The sequence below is a fragment of the Sarcophilus harrisii genome, chromosome 1 (assembly GCF_902635505.1).
Source record: "Sarcophilus harrisii chromosome 1, mSarHar1.11, whole genome shotgun sequence".
NCBI classification, from domain to species: Eukaryota; Metazoa; Chordata; class Mammalia; order Dasyuromorphia; family Dasyuridae; genus Sarcophilus; species Sarcophilus harrisii.
In genome coordinates, this window is record NC_045426.1 from 632491308 (window position 1) to 632512516 (window position 21209).

At 37.3% G+C, this 21209-nt stretch overlaps 1 protein-coding gene and 1 long non-coding RNA gene across 4 annotated transcripts in view; one reads left to right on the plus strand and one right to left on the minus strand.

Moving 5' to 3' along the window:
* The window catches only part of TRAPPC9 (trafficking protein particle complex 9), a 955484-nt gene that overhangs the window by 141474 nt on the left and 792801 nt on the right, over positions 1–21209 (minus strand). The gene's annotated exons all lie outside the window — the stretch shown is intronic.
* Positions 3005–9572, plus strand: LOC116421837. 2 transcript variants are annotated; one of them, XR_004232401.1, is made up of 3 exons: positions 3005–3036; positions 6948–7117; positions 9332–9572. It is a non-coding gene; the product is annotated as an uncharacterized LOC116421837 (long non-coding RNA). The 2 variants fall into 2 exon arrangements; XR_004232398.1 differs by lacking the exon at positions 3005–3036 and having other exon boundaries at positions 6595–7117.

The window sequence follows — 21209 nt, forward strand, 5'->3', positions numbered from 1 at the left end:
TAATTTTTAAAAGTTTAGATTCCAAATTCTTTCCCTCTCTTCTGCCCCTCCCCTACCCACTGAGAAGGCAAACAATATGATATCAATTATTCTATGTATTACTTTTAACTTCTCCAAAGAGTATTGATCCATTCTCTATTAGAGGACCTACAATGAAAGCAACTCATCATCACCACATTTGCACAGATCGTTTAGGAAGCTTTCCCTTTCATCAAAAATAATTTTAAAAAATTTTTGTAACTTTTCTTTGCTGAGCCTAATTCCATCCTGTAAAGACAAACAGAACAATCTAATTCCACCTAATTCTACTTCATTGTTATAGTCATTAAGCTCCGATACCCTTGACATATACCTTCTCTTCTCCTGATTAAACATCCTTAGCTCCTTTAACTGATGCTTGTACGCTATGGTCTCCAGGCTTCTCATTCTCCAGACTATCCAACTATGGCCATGTTCTAGTGTTTCAGTGTCCATAAAATGTGATAACCAGGTCTGAACATTCTACTTCAGCTGGAGTGACCAGGGAGAGGAAAGTTGAGATTGACACTTTCCTCATTCAGGATGTAGGGCTTCAATTACTGAATTAATGATTATGCATCCTCTGGGGAGGAAAGCAAACCTGAAAAATGCAAATTCCAAAGATCCTTTTGTACTTGTTGGCTTATCTGATTTATAGCCCCACAACAAGAGAGGAATAAAAACTCTTGCCAAATGTTGAAAAAGAAGAGAAATGAACTCTGTCATCTGTTATCCAATTATGGCCCTGTCTGACTCTGCTGGACAGTCTTCTGGAGACAGCCAAATTAGGAAAAGGCCAAGGCCACTTCAATCAGGTCACTTCAGGCCATAGCTATGTAGAGCCAGTGTGGTGTGGCAGAAATAATAGCAGCTCATATTTTTATAGCACTTTAAGGATTATTTAGAGTTTTACTCAAAACTTACTTATATGGAAGATAATATAGAAGTATTATACCCATTTCGCAGAATAAGAAACTGAATCTTGAAGAGGAGAAATGACTTGGTCTTAGTTAAAATGCTATTGTTAGAACCAGGATCTAAAATGGATTTTCTGGCTTCAAAGTCAGTAAAATTTCCATTAAACCCAGAAGGTCAGAAAATTTGGATTCAGGTCTTGAATTTCTTCTCTAAGGCTTTGGTGTGTTAGTGCAAGGGATGTGGAAGAAAAGGTCAAGCAATGAGCTGAGAGATGTTCAGAAGCAGTGTGATATAATAGAAAGAACACTAGAAGTGCTTGGAGTCAGAAAATCACAGAAAAGTTCTCATCACTCCATGCCGTCCCCAAAAGAATGGTTCATGGAGGACAATACTTCAAGTGGCTATAAAGCAGATTAATATCTGAAATGCCTAATTAAGTCTGTAAATTATTAACCACATGTGACAATTATAGGGACAGACACACATCTGAATGGATTTAAAAATGTATCTCTCTTGTTCTTGACTTTTGCTTTCTTAAAACAAAAATAAAGTACTGATTATTGCTTGACATCATTATACAGAGACTTGGTTGGTCTCCCAAATGTCTTTCCCCCATGTTCATTCCTGACTCTGGAAAGCCCTTTGTCTAAGCGTAAAATTCCATTCTTCTCCCATGGCCTAACCCAGATGCTACCTTCTATAAGCAATCTTTCCTGTCTGCTCTAACCCATGCTTATCTTTCTGATCTCTTCTAGCACTTCCTATCTAAACCATTTTGCCATTTATTCATATACTATCTTAAGTAATCACTCATTCATTCATTTGCTATTTACTAAGATATTATAGGCATAAGACCCTGATCTGTACTAGTTACTGGGACAGTGGAAAGGTGGATCACAGGATTTTAGAACTGAAAATGGTTTTAGAAATGTGCTTGTCCAATCACCTTATTTTTCCTGAAAAAGAAAATGAATACTAGAGGCTAAGCAATCTTTCCAAAGTCTTCTAGGTCATTCACAAATGATCCAGGATTCAAACCTGGCCTGTCTGACTCTAAACCCTATTATATCATGCAATAATACAAGTACAATAAACAAATAAAATAAAAATAAAAACATATAGTTTTATCAAAACATAAGAGAACCAAAAAGTATTATTCAGCATTTTAAGAAGAAAAGTTCATATCCAGGAAAGCTTTCCGGAGGAGGGAATGTTTGAATTGGTGTAGAAGGGTATGGTAGATTTGCAGTGACAGATTAGAATGGTGAGAGGATATTGGATATGAGAATTAGACAATTATAGAGGAAGGACCCTGAGAGTCTGCCAAATAGGGAGAAATATCTAACTCCATCACATGTACACTATCTTCTCTCCTTATTAAGCTTACTGGGGAACAGAACACTTTTATATTGTTCTCACTATTAAAATTCAATTCAATTAAAATTTATTAAGCATCTGAGTGTACAGGGTGTTCAATGAGGACTAGCACTTCTGGGGTGAGCCCCTCTTCAGGGTTGTTCATCCACTTTTGGTGTCCTTCATCCCCAACGTCTCTCCAAGAAGCTGTAATATGCACACCAGCCACATCTTAGTAAATCATCTCTGGAGATGGCTATCCCAGGCTGAGGGTAATGATGGCCTCAAACGTGAGGGTGAGTTGGGGGGATAAGACTTTTCCAGATGGAATGGGCAGATGAGAACACTTTGTTTCAATGGCCATGAAGGGGGCTGAAGGAGACATTGTGGAAAACTTAAGAACTTGGTTAGGCCACAAAGATGCCAAAATTACTGCCTGCATTCTGAGCCATTGCCGTTTGCTTTGACTTTTGTCTAGCAACTGAACTTCCATGACTCAAGGAGAGTAAAGCTGACAACTTTGTGCAGCTCTGCCTCACTGAAATCTAATTCATGAGTTAACCAATACATCATCCTGTGATGTCACTGATCCTCCTTGAAAATGAAGAATCACAAACACCTACTATGTGCCAGACAGCATGCTGAGTGCCAGCTACAGGTATACAAAAAAAGGCAAAAGACAGTCTGTCCTCAAAGAACTAACAATCTAATAGGGGAGACAACATGACAACAAATATATTTAAAGTAAGTTATATATAAGACAGATAGGAAACAATTAGGAGAGGCAAATATTGGAATTGAGTTATTAGGGAAGGCTTCTTGTAGAAGGTGGGATTTTAGCTGGGACTTAGAGGAAGCCAGGAGTTTAGCACTTGGAGTGGAACAAAGAGAGCATTACAGGCATGGGGGACAGCAAGAGAAAATGCTTTGACTAAAAGATTGAACAAATAGAATGTGTTTAGTAAATGTTTATAAGATTCAATCACAGAACTATATCAGAACTGATAGGGACTTCATCCCCATACTTTAGTTTCCTCAGTTTTAAAATGGAGATAGTAATCTCTGCCCTGTCTTCTTTATGGGGTATTGCCAGGAAAATCCTAAATTGTAAAAATGTTATAGAAATAGAGCTGTTATTATTGTTGTGTGTCAATAATATATTGAATTAATCCATCTATAAGTGTTTATTTAAGTGCTACTTATAGTCTAGGCACAGTGCTGGATGCTGGGCATGAAAAAAGACAAAAATAAGACTGTCTTCCATCCTCAGGGAGCTTACATTTTAAAGGGGAAGACAAAAAGAACACATATGAGTATGTACAAAATCTGTACAAAGTAATTTTGTTGGAATAGGGAAAGACTATCTGTAGGAGGTGGCATTTGAGTAGAACTCTGATCTATTTATAAATGTCTGCCATAAATGTGTGGCTCTTCACAAATAAAAGACACAAAGAAAGCTGAGGACAGAGAAGTGACTTTAGTATCGTCAGAGCACTGTCTATTTTAAGAAGGTGAAATCCAGGGGCTGGAAACCTGGACCCCAATAGCTGTTATATCACAAAAACGTCTTTTTATGAAAACAAGGTCCTCTCCTGCAACTCTGTCCCTGACTCAGAGATCTTGTCCCTTCTGAGAAGGACTTTCCTGTACTTAAATCCTTGTTTCAAAACCAATGTTTGGCTGATTTGAAGATCCCCAATAGACTCTCTTGGCTACTTATTTCTCACTGAAGCTCTTAAGCATCCATTCTTGGAAAGAAGGAGAGACACTGGTGGCAGAGTAGAGAGAGGGATGGTTTCAGAAGCAACAAGACTTGAGTTCAAATCTGCCTCTAACATATAGTGTCTGTGTGATTCTGGGCAAGTTACTTAACTTCTTAGTACTGCAGGCAAATCTTTAAGCCTATGAATTATAGAGACTGTACCAACCTATAAAGGCAGAATGAAGACTGGCTCTGATTGCTGCCCTTTGTACTTTTTAATTTAATTTAATTAATTTATTTATTTATTTTTGATGAGGCAATTAGGGTTAAGTGACTTGCCCAGGGTCACACAACCAGGAAGTGTTAAGTGTCTGAGACCAGATTTGAACTCGGGTCCTCCTGACTTCAGAGCACCTGGAACTCTATCCAATGCGTGACACAGTTGCCCCTGCTGCCCTTTGTTCTTGAAGAAGAATAAAATGACATCACGCTGGGATCAAGGTAAAGCAAATCTGACTATGGCTTATCAGGCCAATGTGAGCTTAGAAGGTTCTACCATCGAGCACAAATGTCCATGTGAACACTTTGTACACCTCACATTTCTTTTGAGTGCAATTCTGCTTTGCTCATAGAGCATGATGAGGGCAAGCCACAGTGGCAGTCCTATGCCAGTGTCTCCCATATTTCCAGAGACTACAAAGATAAATTCTTGTCGATGACCTCTGTAGTAACTCAGAATAATAATTCATTGAGCATTTAGACCAAGTTTTGGGGGAACATTGGGAGGGAATAATAGGAAACTGCTTTGTAAACTTTTTTTGTCCATTATACTCTGCTGCCTTTATCCCTTCACAATGCAACCCCTTACTACCTTTCTAATCTTCTCACATGAAACTCTCCTTGAAACATTCTATTTTCCAACTAGCTTGGCTTACTAGCTGTTCCCCCACACAGGGCATTCTACATCTTGATTCCAAACTTTACTGCTGGTTCTTCTTATATCTGGAATTCTCTCCCTCCTCACCTCTACCTCTTGGCTTTCCAAGCTTTCTTCAAGATTGAGTTCAAATATCTCCTTCAACTGGAAACTTTTCCCAATTGTGTCTTTATATGCATTCCCTGCCCCCCACTCCAGTGTCTTCTTCCTAAGATTACTTTCCACTTAGACTGTACATATTATACACTTTATATATATATATATGTATATATATTACATTACACACACATATATATATGCTATATACAACACATATTGCACATGTGTACATGTAGATACATTTATAATATAAATTATGAACTATGCACATATATACTATATAAAATTACACTATGTGTATATTTATACATACACATATAAACACATAAGACAAATGCAATCAAAGTTATTTGGATAGGCTTTCCTCTCTCTTTTTTCTCTTTCCTTTCCTTTTATCTTACTTTTAATAATAGTTTTTTATTATCAAAATACATGCATAGATAGCATTCAAAATTCACCCTTCCAAAACCTTGTGTTTCAAATTTCTCTCTCCCTTTTCTCAACCTCCTCCCCAAGACAACAAACAATCTAATAAATGTTAGGCATGTACAATTTTTCTTTACATATTTCTATACTTATTGTGCTGCACAAGAAAAATCAGATTAAAAGGGGAAAATGAGAAAGAAAAAAAAAGCAAGTAAACAACAACAAAAAAGTGAAAATAGTATGTTGTGATCCATATTCAGTCTCTACAATGCTCTTTCTGGCTCTCTCCATCATAAGTCTATTGGAATAGTCATGAATCACCTCAATGTTGAAAAGAGCCAAGCTCACCACAGTTATCATCATATAATCTTTTTGTTGCCGTGTACAATGTTTTCTTAGTTCTACTCATTTCACTTAGCATCATTTAAGTTTCTCCAGACTTTTCTGAAATCAGCCTGTTTATCATTTTGTATAAAACAATAATATTCCATAACATTCATATACCATAATTTATTCAGCCATTCTCCAACTGATGGGCATCCACTCAGTTTCCAGTTTCTAGCCACTACAAAAAGGGCTGCCACAAACATTTTTGCACAGGCGTGTAGCAGGCCAGAACTCTGAAAGGGTGGACTTGAATCTGGGACAGCAGGGTGCCTGTAGTTAAGGACCTCCTTGGTGGGAGATGGCGGTTCTCTAAGCACATACTTGATGTAATGTAATGATGTGGTCAATCTAGTTGGCATAGACTTGGGGTAATGTGATGTCATGTTCTATAGCTGCGCATGCCCAGTGTGGTGTGGTAATGTAGTCGTGCTGGGGTATTTAAGGGAGTCCCAGAGACTGTGGGGATCTCAGCCATAGAGAAGACTTCAGGCTCCAGACTCCAGAGTCCAGACTCCATCTTGGACCAGCCACGTGGCGACTTTCCTGTCTCCTTCACTTCTCCACCCTAAGATCAAGGATTTTGCCTGATCCTGAGGTCCTCTAGAGAGCTAGCCCAGACCAGACATTATATGCATAGATCTTTTATAATCTCTTTGGGATATAAGCCCAGTAGAGACACTGCTGGATCAAAGGGCATTCCCAGTTTGTAAGCCCTTTGGGCATAGTTCCAAATTGCTCTCCAGAACGGCTAGATCAGTTCACAACTCCAAGAACAAGGTATTAGTGTCCCAACTTTCCCACATCCTCTCCAATATTCATCATTATCTTTTCCTACCGTCTTACATGCTGTCTCTTTTAATAGGATATTAGCCCCTTGCTGGTGGAAACTTCTTTTTTGGGGGGATGGAGGGAACCTTTCTTTGCATCTCCATTGCTTAGCATTGTACCTGACACATGGTAAGTACTTAATAAATGTTTGTTAAGTGACTGATGTGAACACTGGAGGCAATTTATAGGTAACCTTACAACAGAGAATATTATAACATTGGATATTAGCCCTTGACGGGACCCAATATCATCAAATCCATTTCTTTCACTTAACAGAAGAAGAAACTCAGGTCCAGAATGGGAAAGGCATTTACCCAAGGTAACACCCAAATTAGTGGCAGAGCCAGGACTACAAACCAGCCTACTGATTGGCTTTCAAAAATAAGATACCAAGGTCAATTCTGTGCAGCCATCCTCTACTGAACAACCACAACCAGATTTATATGGTAAGATGGGGTGGGACAGCAGTAGCTTCAGGGGCCCTTCTTACCATAGCCCCTGATACAAAAGGATACCTAACTGTAATGGGCTGAGGTTTGAGTTGATGCACTGAGGTCCCAAGTACATGAGGCTAAATAGTAATTGGACTATACCCTATTAATATACATGATTGGATAAAGAATGGCCCCGGCCCACTCTTTGTGCAAGTCCTGATGTGTTGTATAGGAAATGACGATTTTGGAGGGGTGGAGGCAGAGAGAGACAGGAAGAGAAACTGGGAGAGATTGGCCTGGGTTCTATGCTCGTAGCTGCTGGTCATGTGGCTATTGGTCTAGCTAGCTTCTTGACTCAGCTGCACACATTGCTATCGCCGATTCTCTTCCACCTCCAATCTTTCTTCACTGAGAATAAAGATTGACGATTTTCCCCTAACCTGAATTCCTGACTCCGGCTGATTTTAAAATACACGGTCTTCACACCTAACAAAAGGAAGCATCCCATTAAAATGTTAGAGATTCAATCAGAGTTGAAAAGAAGCTTAGATTTCACATAGTCCAAAGGAATTACTTTATAGAAGAGGGAACTTGAAGTTCAGGAGTCACCCGACTTGTCTAAGCTCCAGTGGCCAGCAAGTGTTGGGGCTGAAGCTTGAAATCAAGTTTAACTCAAGAGTTCAGTTCTCTGTCCCTTAGTATTCTGTAACTCGATAATACCATTCACCACATTGCTTCCATGCAACTTGGCAGAAAGCTCCTCAGATTCTCAAGCTGCAAATCTCAATGTCATATCTGACCTCAGGGGAAAATGCCTGGGTGATTTTTATCAGTTTCTATAAATAGATCCTAATTGAAATGCAAACTTGAACCAATTAAGGATGACTGCTTTTCTCCAGGAAATCTGGGACTGGGCACTAAAGCAGGTGTGGTGTGCCCTCCCCTTCTCTAATCAGGCCGACAGCATACCATTGCAGCACCACCTGTCTGGGTAACAAGTTAAAGCTCTCATTAGCCAGAAAGACTTCTCTCCCCCATTCCTAGGGAACTTCAAGGAAGTTAGAAAAAATAATTCCACTTTAAGAAAACTGCAACTTAACAAAAAGCCAATTTGTATGTGTAGTATATTTGGATTTTAGCCAACAAACATGAATTCCAATCCAGCACAATGCCATTTATTAGCGGGGTGACCCCAGCCTAGTCTATTAACCCTTCTGTGCCTCAGTTTCTCCATCTATAATGGAGAAAAGTCAGGATATTAGTAGTCACTATTAACCCTGCAAAGTAGTTGCAAGAAAAGCATTTTGTAAACCTTACTGCACTACAAAAATGTGTGTGTGTTGTGTGTGTGTGTGTGTGTGTGTGTGTGTGTGTGTCAAATTCTGGGAAGTTTGAACTCTTTTTTAACCCACTTTTTCCATTTAAGAGGCAAATTAATGGCTGGCCTGGTAAAGGAATAGACTAATATAACTAAAGGGAATAACAATAATAATAATCCCCCACCAACACCATCAAATAAACACCTAAAAGTTCTGTGAAATAGACAGGACATGTATGATTGTACCCTTTTAAAAGAAGCAAACTAAGGTCCACCGTTACACAGCTAGTAAGTGTTGAGATTCAAATTGAGATTCAAACCTATGCCTTAGGTCTCAGCACAGGGTCTGGGTAAAGGATGCTTCTCTGGAAATTAAGACAGGGAGGGGACTCTTCATAGAGGGTCGCCTGCAAGGAGAAGGCATATGGCACACTCTGGTTTCTCAGAGCTGGGGTGGGAAATGCAGGGAAAAAAACATGTGCGGCAAAAACAGGCCAATGACACAGAGCTAGAAGGAACATTGGAAATCACTGAGTTGGGGTTCAGACAGCTCAGGGGGACAGTGGGCAGAGTGCTGGGCCTGAAGGCAGGAAGACTAATGTCCCCGAGTTCAAGTTTGGCCTCAGACACCAGACAAGCCACTTAACCCTGTCTGCCTTGGTTCCCTCATCTGTAAAATGAGCTTGAGAAGGAAATGTCAAACTATTCCAGAGTCTCTGCCAAGAAAACTCGAGATGGGGTCACGAGGAGTCAGACATGACAGCAGTAACTGAACAACAGAAGAGGTTCCCACTCAAACAGAAATGGGAGCCACAAAACCATAAATAAGGTCCCCCATGGGTACATCAAATGTGGAGAATCACAGGTTAACATTCTCTCTGCTTTACGGGGTTTTTATTTTTGTTTAGTGTCTCCCCGTGACATTTTCATCTGGCTCAGGCAGTCCTCAGGTGCATGTGGCCCAAGTGATCTGGACCAACCTCCTCAGGTTACAGAAGAGGAAACTGAGACTAATGGAGGGGAACTCTCAATGCACAGAGGATTAGAGGCACGTTTGAACCCAGGCCTTCCGACTCCAAAATTAAGGCTTATTCCATTGCATGACATAGAGGTAAAGGGATTTGGAATTTTTTTTTTCCTGCAGTAGAAGATAAACATTGGTGCTATGAGCAGCACTTGCTTGGAGAAGACGTTATCTAGGGACAGATGGGGCTCCCCTATTTCTAAGAGATCTGATGAGAATTTGTTGAGAGCTTGTTATACAGGAGCAAGTGCTGCTTTAGCAGAAATACAAAGACAAATTCAAGGAAGTTTAGAGGAAGCACTACCACCAACAAACTGGAGGAGCCTGATTTATAAGCTTTCTTCAGGTATAAACTCAAGATGAATAACTTCCCTGAGCAAGGATGAAAAGAGAAGATGCTTTTGTACAAATATATGAAGGATGGGGAAAAATAAATAAGAGAAGTCTCAGTGAGGGGAAAGTCACAAGGGCAGCTGTGAAATGGAAATTCTACAGAACTTGTACCACTCCATGCTACTGTTTTCTGATTGGTGTAGGGCTACCACAGCAAGAATCATAATAATGATAACTATAATAATAGTTGCATTTCCATGGCATGTTCCAGTTCACAGGGTACTTTCCTCATGAGCATGTTATGTTGAAATAGACAGTGCAAGAGGTCCAGTCAGTTAATGTGAACAATTACAATTAATTTTTCTAAAGTCCTTTGATGTTTATAAAGTTCTTTTTCCATTATAGCCCTGTCAGGGTTATCTTCATTAAATCCTTAACCTTTCACAAATCACTTAATTTCTCTAAACCTCAGCTTCCTTATCTGTAAAATCGAAATAGTAACAACTCAAATTTCTAAAATGTTTTTAAGACTTATAAAGTGTCTTACAACAATACTTGAAGTTATGATCTCAGGTGTTCTGAGGTTTAAAAGTGACAAAAAAGCATATATAGATGTGTACCATTACTGCTCCTACCTTTGTTTAAAACCCAACTAAAATACCCTAACCTTCTTTAATCTTCTTTGAGAACTGGAAAGCTAATTGTCTATTAATTGAGAAAAGGCTGAAAAAATTTTGGCATGTGACTGTTTTTAAAAGAAAAAATATTGCAATTATATTATTACATTTTTATAATCGTATTATTTGAGAAATATTGTTATAACAAAAAACACTGAAAATATAGAAATCAGAGAAACGTAGGAACTTTTTATAAGTGATGAAATGTGAAGAAAATAGAACAAAAAGTATAACATATATGATGGTTACAGTAATGTAAAACATAATAATACTAATAAACAATCAAACTGTTATGAATAATACTGGTCCTGGGAAACAGATTAGGACATACATCCAGCTTCTATGAACAGAAAGGTGGGGATTTCAAATGCTGTAGGCAATAAACATTGTTAGAGGAGGCTGGTGAGACTGACTTTACTTATATTTTTCTTTTATCATAAGAAGTAGTTCAATAGTAGTGATAAGAGGTTAAAGGGAACTGGCTATGATGTAAAAACAAATAACAATAAAATGTTCTTAAAAATAAAATTAATTTAAAAATAGATGAAGAGAAGAAATTTGTTCAAGTTCACATGGACCGCAATAAGCAGGACAAGGATAACAGGAAGTTCAGTTTCTCACAGCTATTTCTACTATTCCACAGTATCTTTCTTATCTATTTTCCATCATAGGTTGTCTCCAAGTAAAGCTTGGATAATCATTTGCTAGAGATGCTAAAGAGGGGATTCTCTTTTATTAATGTATTAGACTAGATGATATGTTTATCTGTAATTGTGAACTTACTTTTCGAACTCTGTGATAGTGACTTGTTTGAAACAATGGAGAATGCTGAATTAGCCACCTCTTCCCCCCAAATCAAGCATATCACTGGACTATAAAGTTCTAAGGGCAGGCACTGTCTGTCCTATTCATGTTTCCATTCTTCACAACAAGGAATGTCCCTATAACTTTGACCATTACTACCTGTGGATGACAAGCAAGCTGCTTAACCTCTTTGGGATTTGGGCATATCAACTATAAAATAGGGACAAAAATATTTATACTACCCACCTTACTTGGTGGCAGTGTGAAAGGTCTTTAAAAATTTTAAAGGACTCTAGAAATGTGATTTTTCATTATTATTGCTATCCTCCCAGAGTTCTGAATACAGGCAATACTTCCTAAGTGTTTGTTGATTTAAATTGAATACTCTAGCCAACAATATAACAGAGTGAACACTGCCCTGAGCCCTAGGGGAAAAAAAGTGCTCTAGAAATCTAATAAATGAGTAGCAATGTGGCTAACATCTATCATTGTGTCTAGATACTTTCAAATCAATCCATTAATATAGCATTGATTATATTCATGTAAAACCTTGGCTTTGCTGGGCCATGCTTGATAGGATCAGCATCTTATTTTTAGATGTCTTAGGAATCTAACATTTTCCTTTGGATGAAAATGTTTGGCAAGGAAGATTATAGACAATTCTGTTACAGAAGTATAGGGAGGAAGCATGCTATAAATACTAAGCAATTCCCATGATCTGTGTGAGCAGTGCTTCTATAGCACCTCGATCAGGGTGGGTTCTATGCCAAATGAGCAATACTGAGGTTCAGTGTTGTTCAATACTGCTCTCTACAAACCCTTCCTCCTTTTCAGTACTTTCCTTTAAACCTTCCAGTGTTTTCATATTTTATCTCCCTTCAGACAAATTGAATCTTTTCTCTAGGACAATTTCTTCCCCTATAAAATGAGGGGGTTGAATTATGTTATTTCTAAAGTCCCTTTCAGCTCTAACATTTTATGATTTATCACTCTCAATCCATAAATCCCTTCCATTTCTAATATTCTCTTCTGCATTTGAAGGTTTCTTTCAGTGACGACATTCTATTTTAGGATAGAGAGGCAGCAAAGAGTCATGGAAAGAAGGGGCTGATCAGGGAAGAAAAGATCTGGATTTGAATCCAAACTCTGACACTAATTAGCTGTATAACTCTCACATTTATCTCTGAAGCCTAGGCTTTCTCACTAGGAAAAAAAGACATAACATAACAAATATTCAATTCAACAAGCATTTATTAAGTGCCTCCTTTGTGTAAGACACTGTTCTAGGCACTGAGGATACCAAAATAATGAAGTTATCAATCATACAGGGTTTCTATGAGGAAAGCATTTGTAAACTTTAAAGCACTATAGAAATGTGAGTTGCAGGTAATCAAGCTCCTCTCAATTCCAAATTTTGGAGATTTATGCCTTTTAGAAGTAGATTATATTAAACACATATTTTATAATACATACTGGTATGTCTTAATATTTTCTAATTATTTCAAGTGTGTTTGTTTTTTCTCCTTAAAATATTCTAGTTATTTTTGTGGAGCACCACTATAAATCTTTCTGAGCTTTCCCACAGCACCTAGGTTCAGTACTATGGACACACCATAAATGCTTACAGACTGCATTTTCCCCTAGGGCTCAGGGCAGTGTTCACTCTGTTATATTGTTGGCTAGAGTATTCAATTTAAATCAACAAACACTTAGGAAGTATTGCCTATGTTCAGCACAAATTTTTTTAAAAGGACTTTTTTTGTTTTGTTTTGGCAGTGCTCACAGATAGAGGTTTGAATGCATATCTTCTGAGGAACTGAAGCCTGGGTCAATATCTAGTCTTTCATGACTTAAAAATACCTTGGAAGAATCAAATAGACCTCTCATTTTCAATTGTGAAACTTCCATTGAATTGCATCATCAAACTGTAGGGAAATAGATTCTTACCCTTTTAATTTGAGGCTCTAGTTTACTGGTGAGGAAGAAAATGTGGTCATTCAATATACATGGTCATGGAGACATGTCATTTACCAGACTAATATGATTCCAGTACTTTTTGAAATATGCCAAAAAGCAGTTGAGGAATGGATACATATGGGATCCCCATTTCAAAGAAAATAATGGTTTCTAAATGTTTTATGGCAGTCACAAAATGTTTACTAGTGGAATAAATTCATTCTCCTTTCCTCTGCATCACTCACAATCACCCACTTCACCACCATAACCCCAAGTCCCAACAATAATAGCTTTTATTTCATTTCAAACACATCAATGTCTTTCGCTTCCCATCTCTGAAGCAGCACCTTCTCCATTTTTATCTTCTCCTTTCATGGAAAATGCTATTGGAATAACACTTAAACATTCTACTCTAAGAGAGTAGAATAAATCATTGTAAAGACTAGTTTACTGTATTTCTTTCTCCCAGTTTCTGTCTGTTTCTCTTTCTCTTTTTTCTGTTTATCTTTCCCCCTCTCTCCTTCTTCCCCTTCCATCCCTCTCCCCCTTGCAATGATAATTAGAAGGAGCTTTGTAGAATACATTCATCCCAAATGCCATTATTTTAAGGATTGAGGTAAAAAACAGTTAAGTGATTTGATAGAAGTTATTTCACTATTAAGTATAAATGGCAGTACTGGGATTTGAACCCAATTTTATCTGCAGATCCACAAGTTCTTTCCACTGAACTATATTAATGCTGCCTCAGTCATGAGTGATTTGGTGTACAGTGTACCTGAGACATTAGGTTGCTTAGTGACTAAGGGGAAAAGTTTGTTCAATTAAGTAGAACAAACATTTATAATCATCTACCATGTGTAAGGCACTCTTAGACAAAGTAATTAAAAGACACAATAATCTCTGCCCTTAAGGTACCTGCATTTTACTAAGAAATAAAAAACAAAATGAAAAAAGAACCAAATGTGTCAACCACAGATTCTGAGGTCCATTTAAAGTGGGCTAGGGAGCAGTTTCCTGGGCTAATAAATCCTCTTCCCATTTGGTGAGCCTTATCTCTAGCCTAATTCATGGAGAGTCATCATGCTTTCCCTGGAGAATTCCTAGCATATCTTTGACCTGGATGAATCAAACCTAAGTCTCAGTTCAGGGAATGGATTGTTGGAATGATTATTGATTCCAGAACTTCTGTCTTTAGTTCTGTTTCCCACTATATTGTGCTATGTGTAAATCAGAATAACTGGGAAAAAAGGTTGGCAGAATTCTGGCTTATCCATATATTTACAGAATTCAAGATTTGTTGGGGTCGTATTTCAAGAATTTAGCCCCTTTAAAAAAAAACTTTGACATTTCAGCCCTTTGAATTTTTATTCCACAATCAGACTTTCATATAATTATCATGTATCATTTAGTATTATACTTATTTAATGTCATAGGTCACTGGGTCTAAAGGTGAAAAAGTCAAATTTTTTTATTTTATAGGTGAGGAAACTGAGGTCCAGAGCAATGAATAGCTTGTCTAAAGCCATACATAATAGGATATCTAGAAAAGATTCAAACATATGACTTCCCCAAATCAGAGTCTCACAGATAAAAGAGACTGAAAAAAGCAAGTTAGTCCAATCTATGCCTGAACAGTAATATGAATACAAGAAACTTGAGAGAAGATAGTATGACACATTGGAAAGAAAGCTAGAACTGGAGACATAAGGTCAAACTCTAGCTCAACTACATACTGCCTGTGTGACTATAAACAAGTTTTTTAACTTGATTATCTCTCAGAGATAACCACACACCCCAAAGAATTGGATGGATGTCCTTAGATGGATGGGACGTCATCATTATTAACATTCCTTCTATTGGTGGGGACTGCAGTCTAGCTTTACCTTTGAATTTTACATGTCTTTCCTTAAATGTTTTTTAGAAGATTCATGGCTGGGCTTGAAACCTTGTTCTGGCTGCTTTCACACTCAAGGATGCCAGAGAGCCACAGAATCATCAGAAATTTGTGTTGAAAAGTTCCTCAGAAATGTCTATTTCAACTCTACCTGAAAGAGCATCCTCTCCAACATCTCTGATGAGAGGTCATCCAGTCTCCTCTTGAAAGGCAACCACAGAATGTCTCAGGCTTGCCTATGATTCTTGATAACAAATGACTGGGTTATTAATTGGTGGCTAGATTACAGTATCTAAAAAAAATCTCCATTCTTTTGATTTTAGACAGAGAAGATATGTCCTATATTGTATAGAAGATTTTGAGTTTTTATAGTAAGTCTATCGTACTGTAGGAATTTTCAGAAAAAATGTAATTTACCTATAGTCAGGTTAAGCCTTGCTTAATTATTTTCCTACCCTTATTCCAAACAATTTTAATTGCACTGAATAGGTGTTTCCTGAACTCATTCCAATGAATACTGTCTTTCAGGTTTTTTTTTTTTTTAAGTTCTTGTGAATTGTTATGATAAATTTTTGCTATTAAAAAATCTTTTGCTCTTTCCAAAATTTGCTAGTAAATATACATTAGTAACTACATTAGTATCTAGTATACTCTAAACATTCTGAGCATCAGAAGAACCAGTGAGAGAAGGGAGTAGTATTGTCAGTTGTCAAAGGTAAGAAATTAGATATGTTAGTTGTTATTTCATCTTCCTGCTGTTATGATTGAAATGCAGGAAAAAGAAATGCTTCGGAATGAACTCTCAGGTATATGCTGATTTATGCTGGTCAGGAGAATGCAGTGGCAAAATATCATAGCCAGAAATTCTACTTAACTATCATTGGAAGCTGATATTGCTTTTTTACATATTACCTTCAATCACTACTTGAACATCTAAATGAAGTTAGCTGACCCCAGACTTCTGTAACTTTGATTCTTTTGATTTTCTTTCAGTGTTAAGAATTTAGTTATGAATTAGTCTAAGGATGTTCTAAGCTAGGGCTTCTTAAACTTCTGATACCTTTTTGCTCAAAAACTTTTTCTGCCAAGTATATAGATATACAAATCAAATATTTACTGATAATAAATCATAATTTCACAACCCCCCCCACACACACATTCAGCAATATAACCCCATGTTGGATTACAAACCAAAGTATAAGACGCTTTGTTCCAAGTCAGCCATTGGACTCTATTTATCTGTATTCTTGAGAGAGGCCAAAGAGAGAAATCTAGAATGTAGGTCAGATTCTAGCATGGAGCAGACAGATGAAGTAAATGTATATTCTCATAAAATAAAGTCAATTAGAAAGTAATTGACCTAGCCAGGATTTGAAACTTTCTCACATTTCTTTTCTTTTTCTTTTTTTTTTTTTAACCTGAAAAACTTTCTTAAATTGTTTACCAGAAGGAATTCCTACCCAATTCTTCCCAGGCTTCTAAAAGTGTGAACCCTTTATTGGGTAGTGCTAATTATAAGTTTTTACCTGACCTACTCTAGTTCATCCAGACACAAGGAATTGTCTCAAGAATTAAAATATCTAAGTGTTCAGTGAGAAGAAAAGGAACTAGGTGTATATACAAACCAGCCATAAATTTCAAGTAAACCTTAATGTTTACAAACTGTGAAACACTTAAATTTTTTTAACACATTTGTTTGATTCTTTTTTCACAAAATAAAGTTAGCAACTCATCAATATCACACATGGTACACTTAAATGGTATTAAGATAGAATGTTGAATTAATCTCTTGTTTGAAAGAGACTTTGAAATGCTCAATAAGCAAATCTAAAAAACACTATAATTTGCAGTTGGCAAGGTTCTTTCCATTAAAGCAATTTTCCCAATTCCAGGGGTGGTTGAATCCCCTGAGCCAAAATCCATCCAAGTTCCCATTGCTGACTTTAGCACCAGCCTACTGGAGGGCCTCGGCAGCAACCATAGCTTTACTACTTGCTCAGACTGGGTGATTTCTTAAAGGATGCTCATGAAATATACTTAGGTGAAGAAGTGAAAGGAATCTGGCAAGAAGATCTGATCCCTACATTTCATAGGCACTTTGGGCTGAAGTGAGAATAATAACTCTTTTTAAGTTCTACTGTCTGGTGAGGTGTTAACCAAGGAGACAACTCATCTAATGTGCTGAGTGTGTGTGAGATTTTTTTGCATAATTAAAAAAAACAGAATTTGCTTTGGAAGGTAAGGCTCTTTAAAAGATCCCCTTTTCAAGAGAATCTGTTAATAATTGAATCAAGCTCTGCACACTAGAAAGCTTCTTCAGTGAAATCTACATTAATAGAAAAAGAGGTCTTTTTAAATATCCAGAGTACAAAACCAAAATAGATGAAAAAACACATCATTGTCTAGTCTATGGCATTTGCTAGCTGGATTTCCATTGAAGTAGTATAGCAATATGTATATCTTAGACAAACCCTGAAGTTAGATAGCAATCTGGGTCCAAAATTTAGTAGTAGAGGAAAAACAGAAAGAGGAGATAAAACTAAATTATAGTGGGGAAAGTGGGGGAATTGCATAGTGTTTTTAATGCTCCTAAGTTGCTGCTAGTGGTCTTTCAAAAACACCGATCTCTTTAACAACAATATTTTGGGTTTGTAACTATGTGTGAAAGTATAACTTTTTTTTTTTTTAATTCTGAGTTCCAAATTTTCTCTTTCATTCCTATCCTTCCCTTAACAACTGAAAAGACAAGCAATGTGATGCTAATTATACATATGAAATCATGTGAAATATATTTTCGTATTAACCATTACATTGCATCAGTTCATATAGCTCTTCCCATGTTTTTCTAACACCATTTCCCTTGTCATTAATTACAGCACCATCATAATCATATGCTACAACTTGTTCAGCAATTCTCTACTTAATGGGCATCCCCTCAATTTCCAACTTTCTGTCAGCACAAAAGAGCTGCTGTACATAGTATTGTACAGCTAGGTTCTTTTTTTTTTCCGTTGAATAAAATTGCCAATTAGCATCAGGTACACCTAGATAAAAGGATCCTCTGTAATCTCCTTCTGACGAGTTGTGTAGAATCTCCCACCACCTTTACCATCTCTGATTTGAGAATTTCAGAAGCTGTTTCTGCTGCTGTAACAGTCAACTTGAAGATCTAGAGATAGTGTTGGTGATGAGTTCACTCTGGATCAATTCCTCACTTAATGTCACAAACCTCTCCTATTGCCCTAAGTTTTCTTAAGATGGAAAAATATCTCACTCTCCCCTTTTTATTGCCACTGCCATTCCAAAATTTTATTTGAGGTGTTATTTTAAAGCTATTTATAGGAAAATGTTGGGAGAACTCAATTGGGTAGCTGTTCCTAAATCAATACCTTGATTCAGCCTATTCAATAATGTTCTATTAAAGCTCAATTGATATGGATTATACTGAGGAATTATATACTGAGGAATTAAATGACAAATAACCCAAAGGACAATGGAAAGACTCATTATATATAATGTCTCATTATACAATGCGAAGAACTACTAGTACTTGGGTGGCTGAGATTTTGGGTGTAAACATAGAACCATTTTCCTGGCTGCTTCATCCCTGTGTTCCTGTGCCAGACCATATTCAACTCTCCCAGATCTCTCACTTGGCCATTATCCTCTGCCATAACTGGTGGCAGTCATGGCACCATGGGTTTGACCCATGTTCTTGCATCATCTTAAAGTTAAAGGAGATGAAGAAGGCAATACAGAAGGAAAATATAAGAGACTGGGTATGCTGGGGCAACAGGCATTTCATTCCCCCACCATGGATTGCTCTTGGGAAAGCCCCTAGAGGGAAAGGCATGTAGGATACAGATACAGAAATCTTTGAACACCGTCCTTTGTCTCAGGGGCCAGAATTCCTAGCTATAGATCTGACCAGTTAGTCAGCGATGTTTAGCTCTCACTCATTCATGAGATGCCCTCCTGAAGCAAGAAGTCAGAGTTCTGGCTCTCAGAAGAGCAATTGCTCCTCACCTGTATGTCACTTTTGGATGGTGCTGATTGTAAGGAAATTTTCCTTACATTAAGCCAATATCTGATCCCTTCCTGCTTCTACCTAAAAGCTTTTCTAGGGCCCAGCAGAATGAGCAAAATGGTAATTCACGATATTTATTGATTCTAATTTCACAGTCCTTTCAGGTTTGCAAATCTTTTATAGTTTATAATCACCACAGCCCAGTGTGGTGAAAAGAGGGAATGCTTTTTTTTTTTTTTTTTTTTTTTTTCCCATTTTGCAGGGAAAAACTTGACTGTTTGGAGGAGCCCAAAGTTGCACAGTTAGAGATTTAAAATAGGATCTTCAAAATATACATTCTGTGCTCTTTCTACCACCGAAACACACTGCCTTCTGAAAATATTCCTTTAAACACTCAAATCCAATGATTATGTTCTTCCCCGGACTTCGATCTTCTTGACTAAATATTGAGTTCCTTTGACTGATCCTTATTTGGCATGTACTTCATGCTACACATTCTATCTCTCAACAAACTGAACTACAAAGGAGCACAATGAAACTAAGAAAGTACCTGTGAAATCCTGACTTCAATGCCCCACAGATCTGGTGGTTCTTCTCCTGCCTACTCAGACAAGCATACCTTCATGCTTTAGCAGATGTCTTGAGAGTCGCTGTGGTAAACAAAGGCATCATCTTGAAACCAATGAGGTACTGATCCTGTTAAAACTGAACTACGTGATTTTCTAAATAACTAATGCCCAGGCCCCGAGCCTTTCCTGGGCCTTCCCTACCTAGGAGACATGTTGGTACACTATGAGGCATCAGATGAAAGGACTTCATTGTCCTCAAACAATAATAAAACATAATGTGTCTTTGAAATGATAGCTGCCTGATATAGCATTAACTCTAGCTGGGATCCTTCTCTTTGACTTTTTCTTCTGTTTTTATATGTATCTATTAAGGAAGGAAATATAAAAAATCCTAGATTAGTTTATACTGATTGCTGTTGTTTTCCATAGCATATAATAAAAAAAAATAAATGAGTATGTAGACTCCTTTCAAAGAAACAAAGAAAACAAAGAAAATTTTCTTGCCAAACCCTGGTTAGGTATAGGAATATGAGAAACTTGCACACTAAAATCCCCAAATCTCCATCTGGGAGACTCCATCGCTAGGAATGAAAATTCTAATTTTTATTTCATTTACCATAACTGGCCAAATAAGAAGTCAGAAATTAGGTTTTTACTATATCTTCATATAGGTCTCTGATATAACACTTTTTATAGATAAAAACTCTCTAGAGGTGTTTAAAAACTAAAGACCCAAAACAAAAAAGTCTCCTACACACAACCCCCATCTGGTTATACAGATAGAGCACAGGGACAAGTAATAATCTCTTAATCAATCTTACACGTTTGAGAGACTGAAGGAATCTTCTCAAAGATCTTCAAGAAAACAATCTTAATTGAGTAATTTACTCTCTTCATGTGGGAGATATTGTAGCAGCACAGAGCTCTAAGCTTTTAAGAACCAGAACCACCACTCAAAAGAACATAGTTTTAAAAATGGAGGAAAGGATACTTCAGAGGTCATCTAGGCTAAGTCCCTCTGAGGCTTCAGAAATGAGGTGACTTTGCCCAGTGTCATGTGGGTAGAAATAAAAAGAGCTGGGATTCTGACTTGTATTCTCTAATTTCAAATCAAGTACTCCACTGTAGCATGGACCTCCTCCCAGAGGAGGATCCCAGAATGTTTTGAAATGCAGAAAATAAAATAAGATTACAAAAGAAATCAATTATGTTGAAAAACAATTATCAAGATAATTTTCCCATCAAAATTCATAGAGCTCCCTAATATCTATCCATGGATCTCTTGATAGGGGTAGAAGTCTGCAGATCCCAGGTTGAGGATCCTTATGCATATTAAAGCGCTTTTTAAGTCTTAAAGTGTTACATAAAGCCAAACATGATTACTACAATTGAGGTATTACTATTCAAAGTGCAAATATTTATGTTGAGTCTCTAGCAATAAGTAATTTTGAAATACTCCTGTGAGAACCACATCTAATAACCCAAAGGTTCTTAAATGAGCT